Here is a 24386-nt window from a genome sequence, read left to right on the forward strand (position 1 = left end):
TAGGTTGTTCACCCTCGTGATCACGTGGCTATAAGTGACCAGTTGCTGCAGGTAACTGTTGCTAGCCAGCATCACGAGAGTATCTTACTGCAGGTCGCTGGGCTGGGAAAAGATCAAAATTCAAAACTTGAAATGTGGTTTCTACTGAATGCGTATTGCTTTCTCACTCTTGTAAAGTCAGAAAATTGTAAGTCAAACCATTGTAATTTGGGGACCATCTGTACATAATAAGACAATGGAACAGTGATTCTGTCCTATCTTGGTCCAAAAAAAATGAAACAGTTTCTCTTGGAAAATGGTGGAGAAAAAAATGGAATTTTTATGTGGACCATAAAATATTCTAGCTGTGTTATTCTATGGAAAGGCAATACTAGTAAGGTAAATTAGTATAACAATTTCATTTGAGTCTCTCGCCATTTTCATTTGTGCTTCGGGGATGGGGTGACTCCATCTGATATTTTTGTCATGGTGGGGAAATTAGCTTTTTCTCTCCATGCCTACTCTGTAGGCCTGGGGAAGAGAACGTTTAACCCTCATGAGCATTAAACTTCAAGTGAGTAGGGCAATGTGTCCATCACAAAATATGCAATGACTTAATTGATGAGTGAGGTGGTCTTGTCTAGCTCTATGCCAGAGTAAATTCAGAATAATAAATCCTATGTATCATAATGTATTAACATCTCTATCCCATAATAACAAGGCCAAGCCAAGAAAGGTGATGTGCGAGTGTTTGTCTCACATTTTATCATCAATCTTTTAAGTTCTATTATAGCTGATGATGCAGAGTGCATATTTCACTGGAAAGTACAGATTATCAATGGAGCTCATTGAAGTTAAAGATTTTAATTTACTTTCTGGAATGCTTGAATCAAAGTTGTTAATTAGGAGTGAAATTAGCCAATTTAAGTTTCCCCCTCCTTTTGTCCATTTCCTGCTCTCTAGAATACAATTAATCATGAACTAGACAACAGGTCAAGAAGAAGAGCAGGGGAAGGGCTTGGACATTTCAAAAACTACTCTAAGATCTTGAAAAGCAAATGAATTGTTTTCTTAATTCTTGAGTGAATAGTCAGCGTGTCATAAACACAAGCCCTCTTATAATAGAAACAATAAAATCAAAGATAAAAATCAATAGAGCTTAGCTCTAATTTTTCAGGAATTCACTTCATCATCTTTTATGTCCCATGTATATATGTCATAGTAGATGCTTTCATTTTAGGTTAAATATATTTTTGTAATCTCCCACATAATCTGTTCCAAATAGTTATAACATATAGGCCTGGGTATCTAACTGCCTTTCTTAATTCCCCTTCAGATTTTCATACAATGTTTATAATCAATCACATTTTTTCGCTGTTACTTGTTTGTTCTACTCCTTTGCTTTTAATGCCCCTTCCTTAGATGTCTCAGCCAAGAACTGCATCTTATTGACACCGAAGTAACTCTCATGAGTCTAAGCTGGTTTTCCAACCCATTAGTACCCTCCACCAGGCAAGTGTTGGACCAGTAGAAACGAAGAAGCAGAGCTTTGGTTTACATATGTTGACATGAACAACTCAGTTGCACCCATATGAGAGTAACTGCTCAGCTCATGAAGAGTGAACAGTTCATCCAATGAGAAATAGAAAATATAGAAATGGGCCCTCTATGGGAGCAGGGTAGCAAGGTGCTGACAGCTTAATGAATGACTTGTCTGTTATGACAGTAGGACACCTTCCAATGCCAAGAGCAAATATTTGAAAGACTGTGTGGTGCAGGAAATGTATGTATGTTCTATACATAGGACACTTAGACTGACTGTATCACTAACAGATGGGCAGAGTTTGAGAAATTTTATTCTATAATATGCAACATCACCCTTGTCAGATACACTTCGAGGTCCAAGGATTAATGGAGCATGACACTCAGAGTAAAATAGGAATTCTACTGTATGTATCAAGGGATTGGGGACCTCAGGGTAGGGGAGTTCAGCATAGACTCTTACCCACATTTTTTACAGCTCTAACCCTGATCTCATTTCTAATTTAATCATATATAGCTCCAGGCATCATTTCAGATGCAATGGGTAGGTAGATATTTTTGTGAAATGCCTTTGAATAAAATTAAATCGTGAAACCATGGCTGGAGAGCTGAACAGTCAGACCAATAAGAAGTTCACTTCCTCTTTCTGAACTGAGAAATTGTGTACAGCGTTGTGGAAGGGCAACAGAATGGCTGAGCTTGTAAAAAATGTTATTATTTTTATATGGACTCACTTTAGAGTTATAACTCAGATCGTTTTAAGATAAATAACCATAGATGATTGTCTGATGCATGCGTTCTCAAATAGATCCTGACACACTCATTCACTCTTGCATGTTCGCTGGAGAATATGTTTGTTCCCACAGTCCATAATCATGGACACAAAGAGGTAGACTCATCAGCTACAGAGATTAATGGCCATTCGGGAGTCTCATAAGTTGAAAGTGTATACATGGGAGACTAGACACTGGGATATTTCCTATCAAAGCAACGAATTAGGGGCTGGGCAAACTGTGAGCACCCGAAACCCCAAGATAGCTGTCCCGTTGAAATTTCATGAATGCTAACTCATTAGCCAGATTACACCATAAAGATGTCTCCCTCATGCCCCATCATTATGTGCGTCCCCATCCATTATTCATTGGTTCTACTGGTCAATGGCTCAGTCCAGGTGATTTGCTGCATGTTCTAGCTAATGGCATACTGCCTTCAGAAATGCTCTGTGTCAAAATCCGAAACGTCAGAGGCTCCATATTGCTCTTCTTAGGTTTCCATTCCCTCTCTGGCAACTGTCCCAAAAACGTGGGCTTCCCAGAGCCTCGCTGAGGCAGCGTTTCTTCCCAGCCACAGAACAATTCCGCAGAAATAAAGGGTCCCAGCCAGTCAGAACTCGCAGAAAGCTGGCAACACAGGGGTCTCCCAACAGCTGTGAGCTCTGCCTTCTCTGTCTCGCCAGGTCTCAACAGCTGGCGCAGACTACTTGGCTGAGGCAACCACACGGTATCTGGCTTTCACATCGTCAGAGCACCATCACTGGGCCTCATGAATTGATCCAATTAGATAAGGGTTCTCAACACTGTTGAAACACGGCTACTATGACTTGTTGCAAAATAATACTTCCCTATAGTTCTGGTTAAGTTGCCTCCTACGTGTTTATTTTTCTTAGGTTTTCAATACATAACTTAAGGAAACTGTGTATAAAAATGAGCACATAATTAAGCAACAAGGGGATTTTATGTGAAAAATTTGCCTCTGCCTCCCTCACGGTCTGTGATCTTCATCTTTCTAGAAGCCATAGCTCTGCCTCTGTGGTACTTCAGTGCTCCCACAGTGGGGCCACGCGGGACCCCCCCCCCTTCCTCTACCCCTGTGCTTTACCCGATCATCCCTGGACATTGCCAGTTATTTATAAATATTGTCCCTCAGATGAATCCTTTCTTTTGCATTCTCTCTGCTTTCACTCCAGGTCAGGTTTTCATAATCAGTGACGTAGTCAACATTGTATCTGGTGATTCACTTAGGCGTGCTTAGAAGCCCTGCTTGGAGAAAAATGTGGTAAAAGCCGCTTTGCTTTTGCAATTAAGCTGGAAGAGGACTTAAGCCCTACATACATGTGTATGCATATGTATATACACACTCTGTATGAGACGAGAGTGTGAGAGGATGACTTTCCCATCGTGAAAACTTGTTGGCTCTCAAAGCATGGCATTGACTTGGAGTAGGACTGGAGGTGTCATGTGAGGCACCCAGAAGCAGATTCCCCACAATAGTCCCATCCAGTAAGAGGTGTACACTGCTCTCCATGTCGCGCCTGCTTCGGTTTGTCTTCGAACATTCTGGAAAGACTTGTTAGAAGTTTCAGCCTGAGTGGGAGCAAATAAAAAGTATATGAACAAGGTTGGACAGGAACAGATTAACTCCCAGAGGTTCAAAGACATATGAAATTTAAACGTGAGAATGTTCAAAATTAAAATTAAAACTACAAAAATTTTTTATTTAAAATAAATTAGTTTAGTAAGGACCAGAAAGTGTAGTATTAAGGAGAATGTGGAAACTACACTCACACACATATCGTGAGGGAGTATAAACTTGTATGAAGTACAATTTGTCAAAAGTTATCAAATTTTAAAGAGGGATGTTTTGATAAAGAATTCCATTCCTCAGGTGGACAACAAGGTCCTAATATGTAGCACAGGGAGCTATATTCAATGTCCTGGGATAAACCATAATGGAAAAGAATATGAAAAAGAATGTATATATATATGTAAAACTGAGTCACTTTGCTGTACGGCAGAAATTAACACATTGTAAATCAACTAGATACCAATTTTAAAAAGACGTACTTGGAGCAAAAAAAAAAAAAAAGAGAGAGAATTCCATTCTTACAAACTTGGTTATAGATTAGATGTGTGTGAAAACTTAGGTACAACAGTATATATGAGACATTGCTTACGAAGGCAAAAGCCTAAGAAACAACGTGAAAATACAGCAATAGAGGATCGATAAATAAATAATGGTAACACCATTAAATTAAAAAATTTGGAGCTAGAGCTGTTGGAAAAGAATGAGAGGACCCATATGTAACAATGTGGACCGGCTTTCAGGATAAGGTGAAACACGCAAAGGGAAGAATAATGTGCGTAAAATTCAAATAGTGAATTCAATAATGTGTGACAAATGCAATAGTGTATGGAAAAGGGAAGTTATACAAATTTTGGCATATGTCCATACTATCTATAGATTTTTACATAAAAACTTGTAAATAGTGATTTTATCTGGGGTGAAGAAACAGGGGACTGAAAGTCATTGGCAGAAAGAAAGCATGCTTTTTGAAAATTAAAATATATATGTGTAATGTATATATATTATGTCAATTCCATTCCTCAGCTGGAATTTTATTTTATTTTATATAAAATAGAATTTAAAAATAAGTATATAGAGATATATAAGAATATTTATAAATATATAAGAATATTTATAAATATATAAGAATATTTTTATATATTTAAGAATTTTTTTGTATTTAATTGATAGAAACTTAAGCTAGAGGAGATGGTGTATTTTCATGGTGGGAGGGGAGTTTCTGAGCTTGATATATTGTACCTCGTCACTGAAAGCGCTGATGGAAAGAAGAGAGGCTTTGATTCTTTGTTTTTAGCTTTTGTTATCGATTTTGATTTTTTCCTTCCCTCTAGCTCTTTTCCTTTTCAGAAGGATTATTTTGCCACAGATCAATTTCTCCTATTCTATCAGCTTCCTGCTTTGACGCCGCGAGCCTTATAATATTGTTTCATTATAAAAAGGGAACAAAGAGAATTGTGAAAAGAGAGGGGCAGTATTACTGCCCCTCCACAAGTACTACTGCCCTTATGTGTTGGCTGTACACACCAGATGGCTGGCAGGAGTCAACTGAGCAAGTTGCCCCATCACTGGAACGTGGATTCCTAACTAGTATGGAACCACATGTGACTTTTCAGGGTCCACTTTCTCGCCCTTAGAACCTGATGTTTTATCGCAGAAAGCCATTAGGCCTCCTCTCTTTAATTCTTCCACGTTCTTTAGTTTCAAAGCTAGATTGTACCAAATGCACATGACGGTTAGGATCTCCAGAGCCTCTGGGTATTCAGCCAGATAACTTGTATAGCTGCTATCCTAAGTCAGGAGCCCGATGCACTCTGCCCTTGGCCATCTCTTACCTCCTTTGCTCACTTCCCTATTTTGAGATATATATATATAACTAATTTCTTCCATCAGGTTCCTTTTTACGGCACCCACTCACGCACCTCACATCCTACCGTTGCAACGCACGCTTTGGAACCCCCATTCCATTGATCACCATTGCCCCGGATCTTCAAGCTTTTGTAGAAAGATACTTCCCTCAGGCTCACCATTCTTTGAGACCTTACAGTCCGTGGGACTGAGAAGCACTGTGGCCAAGTGTCCTGGTCCTCCCTAGTGGTCAGGCCGTCCATGTCCCTGCAATCACCTCCCCTTCCTGCATTCCAACTCCCTTAAACCTTCCCCACCTTCCGCAAGCCGGCTCTCTCCACCTGTCTCACTAGGTATCCTGCCATTGGCTCATGAACTTCAGCTCCCGGCCCCGCTACCCACAAAATGGATTGCATCTCTGTCCCTTCTCCCAGACCTTGGAAGGAGGGGGCTCCCTCTGCAACATCAGACGCACCCTTGCTTTTCGCCCCATTTCCTTCTGAGTTACAGACTTCAGGGGACCCAGTTCCACTCATGGAATGTCCCATTCCCGAACGATCTCTCCTCTTCCTGGCCCTTCTGCTTCTCTAGGCTTAAAAAATAAAACAAAACAAAACCACGAAACACATGGTGAAAAAATGTTTTCTTTAGCTCTCTGGTCTTCCAATTATTTGAACTAGAAATCCAGCATTCTCACTCAATTCCTCTGCTTTTTAAAATCCAACCCATCAATTAATTATCTAGTTCTACAAACAGTACTTCTCAAAGTGCTTATGACCCAGCAGGGGGCTGGCTCAGTAGCAGGTTCTGATTTGGTGGGTCAGAGGTGTGGACAGAGCGTGCATTGCTCAGGAGCTCCCAGACCTGCTGCTACCCTGCCACTCCACAGACCAATCATCCTGCAGCAAGACTACAGATGCCTCCAGCATAGTTGGTGAGATTTCAAGAGCAAATTTCCCCCAAAATGACACGTGATTATTTTTCATAATTTATATCCAATTGATTGGAGAGAAAGTTCTAATCCTATCATCGATAATTCAATCACCATCTTCTATTGATCACTGAGTAGTCTCTGTATTAGGCTTATTTACCTACTTTATGACATTGATCTTTCCAATTCTTATGAGAGTAGAGATGAGGAAACTTGAGTTTAAAAAGCTTAAATAAAAAATAAAATAATAAAGAGCTTAAATTACTTGCTTGTGGGCCAAACTGACAAAAAAGAAAAATGGTTTGAATCACCATTGTTGTAGTAATAAGGGTCTGTGCCTCTTAAACTATTTTAAATTTATACTCCAGTTTTCTTTTTATTTCCTATGTTATTTTGTCCAGCTTCACTAACATGGCTTTGTGTTACAAAGTAACTCTTTGGTCTTTATAGAGAAAAAAATATTTTCTATTTCTTGACAGAGTAGGAATAGAGGAAACAAAACATTTAACTAGGCAGTATGCTTATAAATGAAAATGAAATTTTGTTCTGAGGTCAGGTTAGATTTGAATCATGGCTTTGCCTTCTAACATGTGACCAAATTACTTAACCTCTCTGTACCTCAATTTTCTCATAAAAGGCAGGGAAATAATAACGGTTGTTCTCTTAGGTTGTAGTAAAGATGAAATGAGATAAAACCTCTAAAACACCCATGAAATAAACTAGCACATGGCAAGTGATTAATGCAAGTCAGTGGTTATTATTATTATTTGTTATTATTATTACTCTGAAAATTTTTTGCTCCTGGGATGGTGACTGTGATTACCCTACTGAGACTGAAAGATATGATTCAGCCAAATGATCTATCAATTCGGTTTGTTAGTTCTGTCCACAGACTGAGTCTGCAAAAATCCCCTGGTACTTGAAATTCTACAGACCAATGTCTCCCCCATCTCTAATTCTTTCCAAGAAGATAGAGCAGTTAATGAATTAGCTTGATCTATCTCCTTAAGCTTTACGGTCATCAGCAAAGTACCCCTAAGAATATTATAAATGGGCTTTACAAATGAGAAATCATGTCCTTAAATTACTTCCTTCCTCCCTCCATTCTCTTATTTCAAAAACTTGCAAATCTACTATCAATCAACTTAGCTCTGTCAGAGAAAATTTAACCCTGCATTTCTTATCCAGAATTGTGTACCAAAAAAAACTCCTTTAGTAGGATTTGTAGTTTTGTTCGCTAGGATTATCCAATAGCTGCAACTGTAACACTTATTTAAAGAACAGTAAAACTTGGTCATTCTACCATCAGAGGATTATTACAGGGTTAGAATTGCTGGTATTTTGAATCCCTGTGATTCTTGTTGATTTCATTTGGTGAATTGCCTGAATTGATATAATTGACAGATTAACATTTCTTTTTCTACCTAACTGTATAAAGAAGATTTATATCTGCACAAGAAACATTTTTAACACTATATATGCATTGTTATATAGAGATGTAAAACTTAGCAGTGATTCTATTGCCAAGGCCGATGATTTCTTTATACTGACACATTGAGACAAGCTCAGATTTTCTTTTGACAAATGATAAATTTGCAAAGCTGGGATTGTCCTTGAAGATGTGAAATAAGAGAATTTGATTATTTTCATTAGGGGAGCCCCAGAAAGCTTAGTGTCTTGCCTACTATCAGGGAGGGGTAGTTAGTGCAGAAACAGTAAACCAGTGTTTCTTTCCCTATACTAACACCACTTCTGAATGAATGCCAACATTTAATTTGACTTCAATGTAACTATCATCTACAATTTGGGATAAGATCAACATAGCAAAGGAGTGTATAATTACCATTGTCATTTTATTTTAATGAAAATGTGGTTTGCATTATTGTTTTGACAGGGTGCCTTTTGTTTATAGCTATCTTACTTCACTTAAAGACTGCCTACACAAGTACCTGCATGAGAAATACAGCTATTATTGCTCTGCCATGGCCTATGTCTGCCCTCTGGTTCAGATTTCAAATGTTTCTGCCTCTGTAATTTGCCTCTGCATGAACCCCCTTACAACTGGAGGCTAAATCTGGTTAAAGACGGAGGGAAGAACACGTGCATAGACTATATTTCTTTCCAGAAACCCCAGTATAATAATTTAAAGGAATAGAGGAGAAAAAAAAAAATCTCACAAAAGTAAAGAGAATGTGTCACGAGAAAACACTGTTACACTGTTAGGGTATAAAAGTAAGATAGAGTAGTGATAACCGACTTACAAGATCAGAAAAGTGAATTCTAATTTGATATTGGGAAAATCTATGAAGCAACCTCGTGTGTATTGCAGACCTCCCCAGCACCCCCAGATCTGGAGCTGGTAACAAAAGGAGTTCTTAAAATGAGGGTAAAGGAACGTACCACAGAGGAATTGGTCAGTGGTTGGAAAAAGAAGAAATAGTTAGACAGCCAGATCCTCTTGTCATTTTGCATAGCCAGGAGATTGTCCCTGCAGGTAAATATTGGTGGCGGTTTCTCTGGAGTGAGTAAACCTCTGGCCTGGGAGACATCAGTGAACTGAGGGCTTCATGCGGAAAACAGGTGTTGATTACAAGTTTACATTGTGAATGCTTAGATTCCCAACTTTCTACCCCTCTACTCCCAGAATGCCGGCAGCATGTTTGTATCAGTTCGATTCTGCTGCATAAAAGAATGGAAAGTAATAGAGAATGTTAGCATTTTGATTAAGATAGAGTGAGAGCAGTAAACTTTTTCTGTGAAAGGTTAGACAGTGACTATGTTAGAATTTTCAAGTCATGTATCTTCTGTTGCATATTCTCCTATGTTTGGTGGTTGGATTACTTGTACAATCTTTAAAAATAAAAAGTCATTCTTTGCTTGCATGCTGTACAAAAACACGCTGCAGGCCAGATGTGGCCCAGTGTTGTTGGACTGTAGTTTGCCACCCCCTGGTATGGAGGCTCACACATGCAATTTACCTGCCACTGCAACAAGTAGTGCAATAATAAAAAAGATATATTCTACCTGTAAACTATATCTATATCTATAGATATATCTATATCTATATCTATCTATCTATCTATCTCTATATCTATATCTATAGATAAGATAAACCTCAGGCATCTATCTGTAAATGCACAGGATTATGAAGAAACTAAAGCCCACAGGAAGCTCACTTCCTAGGTGAGCAGTTATCAAAAGTTGCTTCCTCCCTGGGGCCATATTGTCCATGACTAGGCACATGCTAGAAAGAGGATTGTGCTGGCCAAAGGCAGAGAGAGCTCCCTATTAGAGTAAAGGAGAAACCAATAGAAATTTTAACAGTCAGGCAGGCTGGCATGACCTGTTTGAATCTAGAGAAGTCCTAAAATCAAAGCTGCTTCTCTCTACCCACTGGATTTCAACCATAAGATTTCTCTAAGTGTGCAGTGGAGAGAGTGGAGGGTAAGGCTGGGGTTCACCTAGAAAGGCATAGAGAAATCTCCGTGCGTAGTATAAAGCCATGTGAAAAAGAGAAAAACAGTAAAGAGGAGCTGCCCCGCGTTGACTGTAGCAGGACCTTGCAGTAGCTAGTATAAGTACGTTAAAGACAACAGAGAAAAAGTGTGCATAAAATGAAGAAAAAGATGGATGGAGAGTTTCAAAAGAGAAAAGGAATCATTTAAAAGAGCGGAAACTCTAGAGCTGGAAAATGCAATTCTTAAGTTTATTGAATAAACTTTGAACAGACTAGACACTGCATAAGAAAGGATCAGTGAACTTAAACACAGGTAGATAGAAATGATCAAACTGAAGAACAGGGGAAAACGTATAAAGAGAAAATAGATAAACAAATTAAAAAACAGAACCAAATGTGCAAAACATAGGATAATAATAAACAGTCCAATAGATACGCAATTGAATATACAAAGGAAACTAGAAAGCAAAGGAAGCAAGAGCTATTGTTAAATTGACTTGGGTAAAGAATTTTCCAAAACTGATTAAAGTCTTCGACCCAAAGATCCAAGAAGCTTGGTGAATTCCAAGCATAATACAAAAATAAAAACAAAAACACCTAGGTCCATGGTAGAATGGCTGAAAAAATAATCCTCGAAGAAAGAACAATAAAACGAGCACACTGCATTCAAGGAAACAAGCATAATATTCACCACTAGCTCCTCAACAGAAAGAATGAAAGCAGCAAGACGATGGGATAACACCGTTAAAGTGTTGTAGGAAAAAAACAATCAGACAAGACACCTCTCTGCAATATCTAGAATTATTACCCAAAAAAAAAAAAAAAAAATCCTCAAACATGATGGTGAAATGAAGACGTTTTCAGACAAATAGAAAATGAGAGAAACAGAAGCATCCCAAGCATGATTCTGCTCTTCTTTTAGAGTAGCTAAAAATCCATTCGAGTCTTAATTTACGGTATTAAAAATATTGCTCTAAATGATAGTTTCGAGCAAAGGAGAAATGTTAGGAATGGTGAATCTAATTTAATGTCGTAAAATGAGAAAATCAGGAAAAAGTTGAGTGGTAACAAAGCTGAATGGTTTAGAAATAGACATTTTTGTAAGCTGAATGCTTATTCTTGTGAAAAACTGCACATTTTATCCATGGTGCTAAATCTGGTTTATAATAAAGTTTCTCTGTTGATTGTGAATCCCACTGTGTAACACTCATCTTCCTATTTACCTGCTAAATAAAGAGAACCAAGCAAACATTCTGACCATTTTGTATTCAAATTGACCTCACGCATCTAAAAAACATCCAGGTTATTTAGGCAAACTTGTGTTTTGTGGGTAGAGTAACCCAGGTTCTTCTTTCACACAACACGTGACACATCTAAACCTGGCCTCAGTCTTGACAGTGTTTTTTAGTAATCTCTTTCCAAACCACCACTCCCTGCATTGATTGTTTTGAGACACCTGAACGTTTCCCTTTCTTTAAAATCTCTGCTTATACCTCCTGGGAGAAACTATGTAAAGCAGCTGAATGAAAGACAGGAAAGGGGGTGGGAGCTAGACAATTGTACTTTTGAACTCCGGAAGCAATTCAGGAGAACAGTTGCTAGGGTCACTTCTTATTTCACTCTGGTGGCTTTTCTGGTAGGAGAGACACTGCTCTGGTCTCCTCCAGGAGAAGGTAAACATCTGGAGTTGATCTTTCCCAGTTTAGGAAAGAGCAGTTGTCAGCAATTGGCAGCCATTCATACAAGTTTAATGAAGGATGAGCATTACCTCTCAAATTTGCCTGAAGATTTTTTTTTTTTGTATGCAGGCACATATGTTCACACCCACATGTATACATGCACATATATATGTATATCTATGAAGATGGATGTATAGAGGTATAGATAGAAATACAGACAGGTTTATTATTAAATATATATTTCTTTACGTGGGTAAGTAGGAAAAGTTATTTAAAGTCAAAGAGACAAATTCGTACTTATATGTGGATAGCCATATGCAATATTGAGATAGTCTCTTACTGTGTCTTTGCCCCATGGATATTTATTACAAGTATTCACAGTATTACAAATTGTCCTCTGCTAGGACAAAAATGCATGTTGGGCTTCTTCTTTATTTTATTCATTTATTTATTTTTGTACAGTAGGTCCTTGTTGGTTATCTATTTTAAATACAGCAGTGTGTACATGTCAGTCCTAAACTCCCAATCTATCCCCCCCTCCTCCACCCTTCCCCGAAAATGGGTTGTCTCGCCCTAATGAGAGCTTGTAGACTGTTGGATGCACTGGCTTAGTGTTTGCTCTGGTTTATATGAATGGAATATGGTTTATAAGAAATCACAGGCCAGAGGCCATTCCCTACTGGTAGTTGATGAAAGAGTGGCTGCTTTCGCAGGAGATCAACCCAACGGTTATGTACCTTTCCTCCTCTTCACGTTCTCAGCAGACCCCAGCCTTGATGTGAAGACATAGATATTGTCTCCCAAAGGCGCCCACACCTGCTCCCCAGGAGAGTAGGCTGCGCTCTACCTGGGCAGCGCTCGGCTACCAGCTGGTCTCACCTTCACACACCACCATCCTGACCCTGGGGGAAGGGGACCATCGACAGCGCTGGGCACTGGGAAAGCCAGCCTTCCCCTCTCCAGCTGATAACAGGGAGGTGCATGAATCAGCCTTTTCAACTAACCTCATGGTGTCCAGCCAGAGCTTATCTTCAGTTTTAAGGAAGGAAAAGCTGAAGTTGGCTAAAAGCGCTTCTTTATTCTCTCTTCCCTTGATACCCTGTAAGTCACCAGGGGAGCTGAATATTGCAAAATCCTGTCATGAAACAGCAGGCTGATAAACTGAAAAATAAAAACAGATGTGGAGCAGGGAAGGCTTCTGGACATTTGTTTCTTGCTCTGGACTGGTTCAAGCGCTGGGACTCTTTAACCCTACTCCCACTTGGAAAAATCTACTCTTCCCTCTGCTTCTGGTGATCACAATCCTTGGATAATTCGCATCTTTGGAGAATCACCTCTCCCACACTGAAGTCAAAATAAAGTGATAGGAAAACGCAAAGTAAAAATAATAAGTGACATCTATTGCATGTGTACGTGCCAAACAGTCTGCAGGCAATATTTCATTTACACAGAGAGGGGGCAGAGAACAAACGCTACAGAGCCAGAAGACCGGGCATCAAATCCTAGCTCTAGCTCTTGCTGGCTGATGGGCTGAAGCACGTTGCTCTATTCATTTTTGTCTTTTTTCCTCACCTGTGCAAGGGGAGTCATACGTATACCTCCCTCTTGAGGAGTTAACGTTTGTAAATCTCTTGCAACAGTGTCGGTCCCAACCTCCATAAATGTAAAACAATCGTATTATAGTGCAGTGAAATAGGTAGTCTTATCGGTCCTTGTATTTCACAGGAACAGCTGAATCTCAGTGAGATTAAATCACACGTGAAATACTACGCAGAACTGGAATTGAAGTCCTTGTCGGTAGAATTCCAATTACTGAGCCTAGGACACCATACACGAGAATTTTCAGGGCCAAACCAAAATGGAGACCCTGCCAACCTAGGAACATCACAGCGATTTCTACGTATGTGTGGGCAAAGTATATAATTCAGACCCCAATCTCTGAGGTTTTACATTTGCAGATCTGGACGTGAATTCTACAGATTTCCCTCAGCTTTCTACTTTGCTCCATGAAGGCACAACTGCTGTTATCTCGTGATTTGAGGGTTAAAAATGACATCAACTTTGCAAAAGGACTAGTCTCTAAGTACCCTAAGAGTGAAAATAAAAGTGCGTCGCTTGGACAGACTAACCGGAGAGGATAGACACTGCACCTTCACTCTGCTTCACCAGAGATTTATCACACAGCAGTCTATTGGCTGCAAGTTTCAGAAGACCGAACTCATAATGGATGAAATATAAAGTGCTTATTATCTCTTACATGATAAGAATTCCCAGGAGAGAATGTGTCCCTGGTTGGGTAGCTCAGTAACTCGAGGATGTTAATCCAGTAACTCAAGGACGTCCATACTTTTACTTTACCACTCTTAGCCTATTTCTTTTCGTTCCCAGTCTTGTCTTCATGGCTTGTTATGTTGGCTGGGACATCAGCCTGATACATGACAGGGTCCACAAGCTCCCTGACAGCCATCTTAGACGTGTGACTCATTTCTGACCACGGGTAGAGGAAGGTGACATATGCAGCTTTCAGAAGGGACCTTTTTTCTATTTCCCTCCATCCTTCTTGCCCTCATTAGGGATGGCAGAATGGAAATCTGGGAGCAGCCTAGGTTCAAAATGAAAGGATATACCATATCAGCACTACATTACTTACTATTACATAAAAGAAAATGAGATTTTTAAATCTCATTAAGCAACTACTACTTTTAATTCTCTTCTACTTGCATCACAATCGCTATTTTAATGATAGGGTCCCCGCTAGTTTCCCCAGTAACTCACATTCAACACTGCAACTGGAATGGAGTGCCAAGCATAAATCAGTGAGTTCTGCTGTCCAATGGCTGTTACGGCTTTCAGTCCCTGCCTACGTTCTATCCATGTCATACCCTTCTACTCTGTTCTTAACCATGTCCCAGCAATCCAGATCTTCTTTCTGTTCCACAGGGAGAAAAACAAAACAACAAAAGTAAAAATCTTACCCTCACTTTAGGACCTGATGCTTCCTATTCTTCTTCTCTGTCCTCTCTTCCCAAAGACGTTTATATAGTCGCCTTCTTATAGGGACCTCAGCTACCAGCTCCTAAGTGAGGTCTTTCCTAACACTCCTTTCTAAAGGACCCCCTCATCACCTCTCATAACACTGCTTTATTGGCTCAAGGCTCTTAATAGCATCTGAAATTTTCTTTTCTAGTTATTCGATTACTTACTTATTATACGTTTTCCACTGTTAGAATGTCAGCTCCAGAAAAGTTAAGACCTTATATACTTAGACATATGAGTCCTGTGAAAGCACAGCTTTATGTAGTTTGTTTTTTCTCCAGCTTTTAGCTTAATTTTCTGGATCTATTTTCATGCTATTCCATAAGCATTCAGATTGCTTAAGGGTGCCTGTTAGCTGGAGTCTTATTACATAAATGATTTTGTGTCTCTCCTCTACACCTTTGAAGATTTCCAGTAGACCACACTTAAGTTGCTGAAGTAATCAGAAACTAAGGGAATTTTAAAATAAATCATAAAGAAACTTAGAAGGATTAGGAAAAAAAAGCAGCTAATTGGGAGAATAAACATCCAAAATGATGTCTAATTTGGTTGAAAATAACCAGGATCTATTGCATGACGCTGGTAAAAGATTACTGAAGTTCTTGACTCCTGGCTTAAATTGCAGTCTGGCCTAAGGGAGACTGTTAAAATTCTCATAAGTCGGATGGACGCTTTCTAATAAGTGCCTTGAGAATCTTAAGACACAACAATTTCAAGCCAGCACTGGAAAACTCTTCTGTATGTTTTCAGTTACCTTTCAAAATAAAAAACAGCTCTGCCTACACGGCACTTGTCTTGTTTGAGTGTGAAAACACTCCCAGCAAGTGCTTGCATGAATGCAAAATAATAATCTGGGAAGTGCGAATAAAAAAATCAACTTCGTCTTTACCTGCATAATGACAATCCATCAGTTGTGATGATTTTTAAAAATCCATCTTATTATTAAAGTCCATTCAAAATAACATTTTAAACATCTTTCCTTTCTTTATTCACTCAATTGACAACTGTGCTGTGTGTCCACATGTTGTGTGATTGGCAACCCGGAGTTATAGCTTCCAATAGCTGGATGATGAACAGATAAAGGGATGTTGAGAATAGAATGAGAAAAGTGGTTCCTTGGAAATTTGACATGCCTGCATTAGGTCACATAATTATGTAGATGTTCTCTGCCAGCTTTCTAGAGTTTCAAGCCTGTTTTCACTCTATTATTTTTCTCTAAGCAGATTTAACCTTAGAAACCGAATAATGATATCCTTCCTAAAAGGGAAAAAAAAGTTTCCTCAAATTACTTCAGCGGACTTCCGTTGATGTTTTATTTTCAATAAACCTTGAGGCAAATAGCCACTTTTGAACTCTGCACTTTGCCCTCTGAGTTTCACGACCTGGCGAAAGATCAATACCAGAGTCAAAAGTGTTAGCAAAAATGAAAATGATATGCACAAATTGTTATTTCTACAAGTCCCTGATTTTGTTTACCGAATTTAATATAAACTTTGTCTTTTGATTAAAAGCAAATGTTCAAGTTCTCTGTAGGGACCTGGTGTTCTAGATGATTAAATCTTAAAAAAGAAAACAAACAAAAGAAAAAACTGCAAAGGGCAAGAATTAGCTAAGAAAGATCCCTTGCAGGCATTTCTTTGGTATTAAATAGCAGAAGATAATGATTAGGTTGTGTGAATACGTGGAACAGTAAAGGGAAGAGAAGATCACCAAAGACATATACTTTACTTATTAAGGTCTTCCGAAATAGATATCACTTAAAACAGTTTGTATAACGTACCCAAGCTAATAAAAACGATCATCATTTTGACTTATCCTACTTCTTGAATTTTACCAAAATGGAAGATCAGAAAAGCACAGATAACGTCTTTTGTAGTTATGACACTTTATTCCTTATTGAAATCGTAGTATTAAAAGTAAAAACTATATAATTTTTATAATAAACAAATAATGATCATATTCATTTACTATAGAAGATAAATCCACTTAAAATATTTTATAGAGTATTTAATTAACTGAGAAAATTATCAATGAATTCATGTATGTGAACAGAGCAAGATACTAAAACTACATATCCCTCTAAAAAAGAGTGGTTGTATGTATTTGTGTAACACATTGACTTTGCTGTACAGCTGAAACTAACACAACATGATAAATCAATTATTCCCCAATAAAAATTTTAAAAAACTACATATCCAATGAGAGTGACCATTTATAAAATCTACTAATTACATATAGATGAATATACACAGATTAATTGGCCTATTTATCTGGTGTTGCATGTACAGATAATTTTCATTTTTCTTGCTATACGCTTTTATTTAAATTTTTTTCTCAAAGAATATACATTGCTTTATAATGAAGCAATGATTATTAAAATTGGAGCAAAGCTGTTTAAGTTTATTTCTAAACACAAAAGAGAAAACCTATTGAATTTATTGAGATCTGGCATATTTTATTGTGTCTAAAGAAGCATATGGCATTGGGTTCCATCCTCATGTTTCCTTCTTCTTTTGGGGGTTTTCCACTACTGAGACACTAAGGCTTAACTACTAAGTTAAAAATATTAATAAATACTATGATAGATTCAGTTTTGACTGTAGACATGGCTAGGAATTTTAGAAGTTTATAATTCTTGTCCTCGAGGAGTTTACTATCTTGCTGGAGAAAACAGACTTACTATTTGAAGTATTTACAGAATAATTAATGGACAGTTTGTGTGGTCCTAATCAGTTGTATGGTCAGTTTCCTGAATTTATTCCTCTTCTCGTATGAAGTTAAATTTAATTTAGGAAATTAAAATAAAAACATCCAATTACATCATTCAGCACATATTCAGGAATTCCAATGAAAATAAAATATTAAATGAAATAAGAATTCAATCTCAGATTAGAGTCAATTTAAGCATAACCCGCTGTCAGACGTTTGGTGATTTATTTGTATCCATGATAGGAATGCTGTGACCCAGTGCAAAGAATGTCCTTTATAAGTGACTCTTCTGTATTATGCCCTCAGGTCCTATGATTATATATTGTCTTCATGCAAGTTCTAACTTAAAAACAGAACGAAACAAAAAAACTGAATGAATAATGAGAAAAAATAGAGACAAAATAAAGATTAGTGAAAAAAGGCTCAATATCTGTAAGTAATTAAATATCACATTGGTTCCTCAGAATTTAGCAGGCAAGAGATCATGTTTCACTCCATTAATTTGTTCTTTTTACCGCCCACTATAGGAAACAAAGAATGGAAACCAGTTCTCAGATTTACATCTTGACAAACTCATGGCATCCTTACCAGTAAGATATTCTTCCATCATCAGTTTTTTTTTATCAACTGATAATGATGCCCAAAAGATATGTTTCAAAATAAAACGATAAAATGTAACTTGCCCCTGGAATAGAAACAACTATAGGTTGACCAAGGGAAAGATAGTACTTGTACTCAGCAGTCCGCTGTAAGTAGATAAGTGTCTTTAATAGCTTAGTTGCCATATTTTACTTTCAGTTTACATATATGTAGGGAAGTTTCACTGCCCCAATATCTTAATGACAATAAAAAAAGAGAAAGGTTTAATTTAATGTTTCTGTTTTTCTGTGTAAAAAGCAATAAACGCAATTATAAATGTGCACTGGAGGCATACCAGTCACTTGCCATGACCTCTGAGTCACCTCTGCTTACACAGAAGTCAGTTCCTATACAAAACAATAAGTCAGTTGCAATACTAAAACTCATTTCATTTATTTTAAATGAAATGGGCAACTAGATATTCCCACGGGTGACATTAATGGGTCACTTAAGCATTAGGTGGCTGGGCTGCGCAGAGAAAAACTTTCCAGCTTCCTTTGTGAATGCCTCACTTTTATAAACCAGAATCCAGTGCACCTTTCCTTCCAGAGACTGGCCAAAAATCTCTCCCATAGTCTAAAGAGATTTCCCTATTTTATTTTATTCCACTTATCATTTCTCCAATGCCAGAATGAGTTTTAGAGTAAGAGAAAAAATAAATGAAGAGCTGGAAACAAACCTCATACAAGTGAGCTCAAAGAGAGGGCCAGGGAGTATACATTGCAAGGTCCCAATGAGTACTGTTTTTCAGTATTGCCTTACCTCTTCTTTACTAGTAAAGAAAGTTGCTTATAAAATAAGCCACACACACTGACGGAACTCACGATTGGAACATTTAAATGATTATTTGCTTCTCTTTCTACCAGCTCGTAAAACATTATTTTCTTATTCTTCCTTAAATGGCCTGTGCTAATTACATACCATGACCTTTGACCTCCAGGTGCCTTCATTTATGGCACATTCCTTTCTAGGGCAGCACGTTGGCCTGGTTTACAGGATGCTGCTACCAGGCCTTCCACTCCTGACTTGTGCTTCCCTAGGTCATCATTCTAACTCACCAACACCACTCAGCAAAATAATTAATTGTTCGGTAGAGGTACGCAATTCACCCAAACCCCAAGGAATAAATACAAAATTATATAACCGACACCTCCCTTTGGAATATCAAGCATATTAAGAAATATGTTCCTGATTTGTCTCTTTCCTAAAAGAGAGTGAGAAAAAGTAACATTTTAACCTAGGAATAAATAGCTGAGTTACCATTGTGGAGTCATTTCTTGAGGGATTATATAAATGACTTTGAGTTGACTCTTTTAAACGGTCAGAAGTTGGAAGTTTATAAACTGTTTTGAAACTTCCAATATCAGTCTCGTATGATTCTAAGGTGTCAAGGGGATTAGGAGATGGAAGTAAGATTCCCTGTCAATCTAAAGGTATCTGAGTAAAATTTTTTAAGATGATGTCTTACTTACTCTTCATTTTCTTCAGGTCTAATACAAATGTGGAACTCAGTTATTATGCATTTGGACAATTGTTGAATTCAGCACCGCCTGATTTGTAGTAAATATCTGAATAGTAGGATCGATTTAGACAAATTGACCTAACAAATAGAAATTGTTATTAAAACAGAACTAGCTGTACAATTGAATCATTCAGGAACAAGCTCAACATTTCCATGCAACGGGACATATAGTTTAAACTGTTATTACTATTACTCAAAGTTCTGATAAATTTACCCCAATTCTTTCTTTATTTCAGATGAAAGTATTTAAGGAAGTTGAATTTGTTGGTTGATTAGGTATAACCCTGAATACATTTCCAATAGCTGGATATGTCTATAGCATGACCATAAATAAAATTTCAGTCAATTGCTAAATAATCAACATTTTTTTTCATTGCAAATTTGACTGAGAAAGAAACAAATACCAAAAGAAGAGAGAGTCTAGCATCCTTTTGTGTTCATATGTATTAACATGTAAAACTATGTAATGTCTGTCGTTTTAATAAAATCCCTATTATAGCTACTACCTCTATTAAGAATACTAGAATGCAATAACTTATTTGAAGTTAAGTTTAATTAGTCAAACTGTTTTGTAGAAGAAACAACACAATTCATAGTAAAGTATTTTCATTTAAGAATGTCAAAATCCAGATTTACACCAAAGATTAAAAAAAAAGAACTATTACAAAAGGATCACTGGGTTATTTCATTAAATAGTAAATATTTAATATCTTTATTTAAATATATATGTGTGTGTATTCATATATATAATTCAAAACAATTTGATTTATAAGCAATTTCTCCATGATGAGCATTGTGTACATATCAAATATCTTCCCTGTGGTACCTGGTTTTGTGTTAAATGCTTTTTTTTTTTTTTTTTTTGGCCGCACTGCACGGTTTGTGTGAGTTTAGTTCCCTGACCAGGGATCAAACCTGGGCCCTTAGCAGTGAAAATGCTGAGTCCTAACCAGTGGACGGCCAGGGAATTCCCATGTTAAATGCTTTTTCCACAGATAACACTTTAACATGTGATGACTTCTCTCTATAGACAGAGGCATCTTAACTAGTCATCTGATTATGTTAAGGGTGACAAGCGTTAAAATTCTGGGATACTGTTCTTATGATGGCTTGGGGTCTTTCTTCCCGCCTGTGGACCAGTAATACAGACTCTCAGAAAAGAGACCATTTACTTGCCCTGTTGTCAGGGCATCTGGAAGCCTTGTCAAAACAATATAATTTTACTTTGTAACTTTTTGACATTGGTATTTATTGCACCTGTCTGTGGGCATGATTTATGACCTGTCTGGTGACTATTTCTCCTCCAGTTGGAGTTTACAATATGAGATAAGTGAAGCATTTAAAGGTCTGTGTGTGCCTCAGGATGGGAAGTGGACGTTTTGCAGCAGCCTCACTCCCCGTCTCTCCTCTCCCCCCAACGTCCTCATCACCCCCAAAATGACCACTGTGATACGCCATTCACTCAGGCTTTCGCAGAAAGAAAGAAGAGAACAATTATGTAAGACCACATTTTCCACAATCTCTTTTGCAGGGGAATTATGTGTCAATAAATTCTAATGAGTGGCAAGAAAATTCTCCGTAGGGGAGGCATCCAATGGAAAACATGTGCTTGTTGTCAGGAGAGCCCAGTGACCTTTTGTCTTTGTAATGGTACCCTGGCTGGGACTCATCAATGTTCCTATCTATCACCAGAAAACACACTTCCCTTTGGCAAAATTGCACTTATTTTAAAAGCAGCCATTCTAATTAAATTGCTTAACTAGGCTGCAATCAAGAAAGCTTTCTTTCCTTGACTATCCCCTCTGGGTCTCCGTATTAGTTTACAATTGTTTAGCAACTCTCCTTAATCTCATAAAGTACACACTCTAGATATGTTATTGTTCTATGGTTTCATAATAAAATGCTTTAAGCCCTTCAATTTCTACTCTCCAAAGTTCATAGGAATATGATTTATTGGGGGGGAAATTCTATAATTACTAATACAATTGAATGTTTTCCCCCCAAACGTTGGAGATGTGTGGATAGAATCTGTTTCTTTGTCTGTTTCCTCAGACCTGCAGATTCTTTCTCTTCACTGAGCCCTAGTGGAAAACAACATTATCTTAAAATAACATTAAACTTAAATCATGTAATTGTACAAGTGTGAACTTTTTGCACTTAAAAATTAAGGGAACAATTTAAATTAAAATTTTTATGTGATACTTTAAAAGAAAATATACAATGCATGAGCTAATTTTAAATTAGTAATGCTTTTGTGCATGTCTGAGGTGTACTTAAAAACTCACAGTTGCCAGCTGTGTCATTTTATTATTTCAGTACAGTTATGATTGACATCGGCTTCCGTAAGTTACCTTACTTTAATCACATAGCAAATATGCACTTTAACATACCTAGTCTATTAATTAAATGTACTTCAAAAATTCATTACAGAAGCCCCTAAATCATAAAGAAGCTGAACTTCGTTCACACAGATTTAAAAATTGAGACCTCTGACACAGTTTTAAGTAGATTATCAATACAATTTTCTGTACACCAGTAATTCAGATAAAAACCCTGCCTTAAAAAAGGCCATTAGGGCTTCCCTGGCGGCGCAGCGGTTGAGAGTCCGCCTGCCGATGCAGGGGACGCGGGTTCGTGCCCCGGTCTGGGAAGATCCCACATGCTGCGGAGCGGCTGGGCCGGTGAGCCATGGCCGCTGAGCCTGTGCGTCCGGAGCCTGTGCTCTGCAAAGGGAAAGGCCACAACGGTGAGAGGCCTGTGTATTGGAAAAAAAAAAAAAAAAAGACCATTAATTTTTGTTTTCTATGCTAACACCTTATAGCTGCAGCATTTTTTAGTGTATAGACAATAATTTCTATAGGAAAGAATCCTATATGTTGGTATTCATGTTCCTTTACTACTCTTTTCCCTAACAATGCCCCAAGTATCTTAACATTTTAATCCCAGAAATGATAATCTAACCCTTTAATCATTTTTGTTGTACTCCTCTGAATTCTCTCAAACTTCTTTGTATTATTTAGTTGTTATTTTTGTTGTGGGACCGGAAAAAGGATAAATCTGTCAGGGCTGAGTGCAGATGGACGATTACCTTAGTTCCTAAGATAGCTAAGATATATTTAACTTGTAGTTTACACGTTGTAGTCTATCTTACAAACTCATTCAGTTTGACTCCCAGATTTTCTTCTGGGCACTTACGCAAAGACTACTCCTTGCCATCTTCTTTTGGTGCAATTGTATTTTATTCCCACGAAAACTTAGGCAATATCTTCCTTTTTAGAAGATTAGGAACTTTGTTTCTTGACAAATGCAAACAAGACAGGGACGCGTTTGTGAACTCTAATACATATATCATTGCAGTGGAGTATATACCAGCCATCCCACTGTCAGCTCTTGCAGTTTCTTGTTAGTCCAGCCCCAATTCAGAAAAAATGAGAAGTCTCTTTCCCTTCAATGATACGATTTCCTTCTCGAACCTACTCATCCTTAACAAATTGGAGTCTGCCAATGTGTTACCAAGCCAGTGACATCAGTACTGGCAGGACATTAAATCGAGATTAGAAATGGCCCCATGACATCACCCTCTTGTTCCTCTCGAACAGCTGGTTTCTGTATATTGTGCAATTTTAGATCATTATTCATGGTTTGGGTCAGTATAATTCAGGAAGCCAAAAAACTGCCAAGAAAAATTGTCCTGGAACCAGTTCAAAGACTCAGAATTCTTTTATTGATTAGACGCCTGAGTTTACATCGTCCAGAAGGACCTCGTGAATCATCAATACACGATAACACCTGAGTCATTTTAGCATGCATGATGTTCAGAAGTTCAAAACAAGATCATCTTTGGAGGGTTAGCCATAAAGAAGTGTGATAATGAGATAGGTAGGGAACTTGGTTGTTTACAGCTGAACAGGGACCAGAAACTATTGACTGAGCAAGTGGATTGTTTGAACTGGATGGTTATTTATTTTCACCTTATACCTGTTGACTTCATATCCTCCCTTCAGCTCATCTCAGACAGCGAAGAGGGATGTTTTAAACAAGCCAGACAGGAAACTATTTTGAGAGGCCTTGTACAGGCATTATACCAAAGCAAGAAGATAAAGCACAGATTTGGCTGGCTGAGAACTTCGAGAGGAAAGTCATGTTTTAAAACAAAATAAAATCTAAATGTGTTTAGAGAAAGAGACTGCAAACTCATATATTCTTTCTCTAAGAAACTGGAGGGAATTTTAGGAATAATGTGCCTCACTTAGGATAAGTCTTAGCTAGTTTTGGAAGATAGGTCCCATTATGTTATCACTGCCACAGAGCAAATCTCGTGCACGGGTCATTGCACGGGTCTTTGTTCCTAAAAACATTTGTGCTATGCCCAAACTTCTATAGATCTGTGCCACCATCAACCATACTTCCTTCTGTCTACGTGCTGTGCCACAGTCTCCGATTATGGTACTATCTTACTCAAAATTATTGACTCTTATTGCCACCCACTTGAGTATACGTTTTACATTAAGAAAATATGATCTTGTTATATTTTTAAATCTCATTTCCAGGTCCTATTAGATGAAAATTCTGGTGGCTATAGGAACATGTGAAGAAAAGAAATACAGTTTCTTATAGCAATGATGAAAACATCCCTCCTATACTTACGTAAACGAAGCATCTATCATAGAAAAAAATAGGTTC

Source organism: Phocoena sinus, chromosome 20 (genome assembly GCF_008692025.1).
Source record: "Phocoena sinus isolate mPhoSin1 chromosome 20, mPhoSin1.pri, whole genome shotgun sequence".
Taxonomy (NCBI): Eukaryota; Metazoa; Chordata; class Mammalia; order Artiodactyla; family Phocoenidae; genus Phocoena; species Phocoena sinus.